At 30.7% G+C, this 4,680-nt stretch overlaps 1 non-coding gene across 1 annotated transcript; it reads right to left on the bottom strand.

The window, feature by feature from the left end:
• Positions 1 to 4,289: 4,289 nt before the first annotated feature.
• On the bottom strand, positions 4,290 to 4,397 carry LOC148547755 (small nucleolar RNA R71). Its single transcript, XR_015897973.1, has one exon. It is a non-coding gene; the product is annotated as a small nucleolar RNA R71 (small nucleolar RNA).
• Positions 4,398 to 4,680: the final 283 nt, after the last annotated feature.

Below are 4,680 nucleotides of genomic sequence, written 5' to 3'. Positions count from 1 at the left end.
GCTCAGCTTTTGAGGAGGAAAGAACTTGGCTAAGAAAGCCGTGACCAGCTTATCCCAAGAGTTCAGGCTATCTTTGGGTTGAGAGTCCAACCACACTCTAGCTCTGTCTCTTACAGCAAAAGGGAAAAGCATGAGCCTGTAGACTTCAGGATCTACTCCATTAGTCTTAACAGTATCACATATCTGCAAGAATTCAGTTAAGAACTGAAAAGGATCTTTAGATGGAAGTCCATGAAACTTGCAGTTTTGTTGCATCAGAGAAACTAATTGAGGTTTCAGCTCAAAATTGTTTGCTCCAATGGTAGGGATGGAGATGCTTCTTCCATGTAAATTGGAATTAGGTGCAGTAAAGTCACCAAGCATCCTCCTTGCATTATTATTATTTTCGGCTGCCATCTCCTCTTCCTGTTCGAAAATTTCTGTAAGGTTATCTCTGGATTGTTGTATTTTAGCTTCTCTTAGTTTTCTCTTCAGAGTCCTTTCAGGTTCAGGGTCTGCTTCAACAAGAATGTTCTTGTCCTTGCTCCTGCTCATATGAAAAAGAGGGAACAGAAAAATAATAATAATAGGGATCCTTTTTGCCCAAGTATAGAGGTTCCCTTATGTGAGTAGAAGAAAAGAAGAAGAGAAAATCTGAACTCAGAGAGAGAGGGTTCGGATTTTTGGTGAGTGAGGGAGAGATGTTAGTAGATGAATAAATAAATAGAAGGAGATGAGAGAGAAGGATTTTCGAAAATTGTTTTTGAAAAATGGTTAGTGAATTTTCAAAAATTAAAATAATTAGTTAATTAAAAAGAAATTTTGAAAAAGAGGGAAGGGATTTTCGAAAATTAGAGAGAGAGAGTTAGTTAGGTAGTTTTGAAAAAGATAAGAAACAAACAAAAAGTCAATTAGTTAGTTGAAAAAGATTTGAAAATCAATTTTGAAAAGATAAGAAGATAAGAAGTTAGAAAAGATATTTTGAAATCAAATTTTTGAAAAAGATAAGATAAAAAGATATTTTGAAAAGATATGATTGAAATTAGTTTTGAAAAAGATTTGATTTTTTTAAAATCACAATTAATGACTTGATTCATAAGAAATCACAAGATATGATTCTAGAACTTAAAGTTTGAATCTTTCTTAATAGGCAAGTAACAAACTTGAAATTTTTGAATCAAAACATTAATTGTTGATATTATTTTCGAAAATTATGTGATAAAGATAAGAAAAAGATTTTTGAAAAATATTTTGAAAAAGATTTTTGAAATTTTAGAAAATAATGAAAAAGATATGATTTTTGAAAAAGATTTGAAAAAGATAAGATTTTTAAATTGAAAATTTGATTTGATTTATGATAAACAATTAATTTTAAAAGCTTTTTGACTAAATCAAATCATATTTTCAAAAATTTTGAAAAGATATTTTTTTTTTAATTTTTGAATTTTTTTTATTTTTTTTTGAATTTTTATGATGAGAGATAAAAACATGAAAAATGATGCAATGCAGGAAAATTTTGGATCAAAGCATGTGATGAATGCAAGAACACTATGAATGTCAAGATGAACACCAAGAACACTTTGAATGTCAAGATGAACATCAAGAACATATTTTTGAAAAATTTTATATGCTAAGAAAACATGCAAGACACCAAACTTAGGAATCTTTCATGTTCAGACATTATGAATGCAATAATGCATATGAAAAATAAGAAAAGACACGAAACAAGAAAATATGAAGATCAAACAAGAAGACTTACCAAGAACAACTTGAAGATCATGAAGAACACCATGAATGCATGATTTTTTCGAAAAATGCAAGATGAACATGCAGTTGACACCAAACTTAAAAATTGACTCAAGACTCAAACAAGAAACACAAAAAAAATATTTTTGATTTTTATGATTTTCTAATTTTTTTGGATTTTTTTTCGAAAATTATTTGTAAAAGAAAAAATAAGGATTCCAAAATTTTTAATATGAATTCCAGGAATCTTGCCATGTTAGTCTAAAGTTTCAGTCCAGGAATTAGACATGGCTCACTAGCCAGCCAAGCTTTGAGTGAAAGCTCCGGTCCAAAACACTAGACATGGCCAATGGCCAGCCAAGCTTCAGCAGATATTGATACTTTCCATGTATAGAGCAACTAAGTGTGTGAAGATCAACAAGCTCTTGTGATGATAAGTTGAAACCCCAGTCCAAAAGATTAGACATGGCTTACAGCTAGCCAGGATTCAACAAATCATCATGAAACACTAGAATTCATTCTTAAAAATTCAACTTTTAGGGATGTTTTCATTAGTTTTGGACCGGAGCTTTCACTGAAAGCTTGGCTGGCTTGTTAGCCAGGTCTAATTCCTGGACTGAAGCTTTAGACTAACATGGCAAGATTCCTGGAATTCATATTAAAAATTTTGGAATCCTTATTTTTTCTTTTACAAATAATTTTCGAAAAAAAAATCCAAAAAAATTAGAAAATCATAAAAATCAAAATTTATTTTTGTGTTTCTTGTTTGAGTCTTGAGTCAATTTTTAAGTTTGGTGTCAACTGCATGTTCATCTTGCATTTTTCGAAAAAATCATGCATTCATGGTGTTCTTCATGGTCTTCAAGTTGTTCTTGGTAAGTCTTCTTGTTTGATCTTCATATTTTCTTGTTTTGTGTCTTTTCTTGTTTTTCATATGCATTATTGCATTCATAATGTCTGAACATGAAAGATTTCTAAGTTTGATGTCTTGCATGTTTTCTTAGCATATAAAATTTTTCAAAAATATGTTCTTGATGTTCATCTTAACATTCATAGTGTTCTTGCATTCATCACATGCTTTGATCCAAAATTTTCCTGCATTACATCATTTTTCATGTTTTTCTCTCTCATCATAAAAATTAAAAAAAAAATCAAAAAAATTCAAAAAAAAAAAATCTTTTCAAAATTTTCGAAAATATGATTTGATTTAGTCAAAAAGTTTTTAAAATTAATTGTTTATCATAAATCAAATCAAATTTTCAATTTAAAAATCTTATCTTTTTCAAATCTTTTTCAAAAATCATATCTTTTTTATTATTTTCGAAAATTTCAAAAATCTTTTTCAAAAATCTTTTTCTTATCTTTATCACATAATTTTCAAAAATAATATCAACAATTAATGTTTTGATTCAAAAATTTCAAGTTTGTTACTTGCCTGTTAAGAAAGATTCAAGCTTTAAGTTCTAGAATCATATCTTGTGATTTCTTATGAATTAAGTCATTAATTGTGATTTTAAAAAAATCAAATCTTTTTCAAAACTAATTTCAATCATATCTTTTTATCTTATCTTTTTCAAAAATTTGATTTCAAAATATCTTTTCTAACTTCTTATCTTCTTATCTTTTCAAAATTGATTTTCAAATCTTTTTCAACTAACTAATTGACTTTTTGTTTGTTTCTTATCTTTTTCAAAACTACCTAACTAACTCTCTCTCTCTAATTTTCGAAAATCCCTTCCCTCTTTTTCAAAATTTCTTTTTAATTAACTAATTATTTTAATTTTTGATTTTAATTTTTGAAAATTCACTAACCATTTTTCAAAAACAATTTTTGAAAATCCTTCTCTCTCATCTCCTTCTATTTATTTATTCATCTACTAACATCTCTCCCTCACTCACCAAAAATTCGAACCCTCTCTCTCTGAGTTCAGATTTTCTCTTCTTCTTTTTTTCTACTCACATAAGGGAACCTCTATACTTGGGCAAAAAGGATCCCTATTATTATTATTTTTCTGTTTCCTCTTTTTCATATGAGCAGGAGCAAGGACAAGAACATTCTTGTTGAAGCAGACCCTGAACCTGAAAGGACTCTGAAGAGGAAACTAAGAGAAGCTAAAATACAACAATCCAGAGATAACCTTACAGAAATTTTCGAACAGGAAGAGGAGATGGCAGCCGAAAATAATAATAATGCAAGGAGGATGCTTGGTGACTTTACTGCACCTAATTCCAATTTACAAGGAAGAAGCATCTCCATCCCTACCATTGGAGCAAACAATTTTGAGCTGAAACCTCAATTAGTTTCTCTGATGCAACAAAACTGCAAGTTTTATGGACTTCCATCTGAAGATCCTTTTCAGTTCTTAATTGAATTCTTGCAGATATGTGATACTGTTAAGACTAATGGAGTAGATTCTGAAGTCTACAGGCTCATGCTTTTCCCTTTTGCTGTAAGAGACAGAGCTAGAGTGTGGTTGGACTCTCAACCCAAAGATAGCCTGAACTCTTGGGATAAGCTGGTCACGGCTTTCTTAGCCAAGTTTTTTCCTCCTCAAAAGCTGAGCAAGCTTAGAGTGGATGTTCAAACCTTCAGACAGAAAGAAGGTGAATCCCTCTATGAAGTTTGGGAGAGATACAAGCAACTGACCAAAAAGTGTCCTTTTGACATGCTTTCAGAATGGACCATCCTGGATATATTCTATGATGGTCTGTCTAAATTAGCTAAGATGTCACTGGATACTTCTGCAGGTGGATCCATTCACCTAAAGAAAACGCCTGCAGAAGCTCAAGAACTCATTGACATGGTTGCTAACAACCAGTTCATCTACACTTCTGAGAGGAATCCTGTGAGTAATGGGACGCCTCAGAAGAAGAGAGTTCTTGAAATTGATACTCTGAACGCCATATTGGCTCAGAATAAAATATTGACTCAACAAGTCAATATGATTTCTCAGA

This window comes from Arachis ipaensis, chromosome B8 (genome assembly GCF_059453495.1).
Source record: "Arachis ipaensis isolate K30076 ecotype BB chromosome B8, ASM5945349v1, whole genome shotgun sequence".
Taxonomy (NCBI): Eukaryota; Viridiplantae; Streptophyta; class Magnoliopsida; order Fabales; family Fabaceae; genus Arachis; species Arachis ipaensis.
Note: the sequence above shows the minus strand (reverse complement) of the source record. Positions and strands in the feature narration are given on the sequence as shown.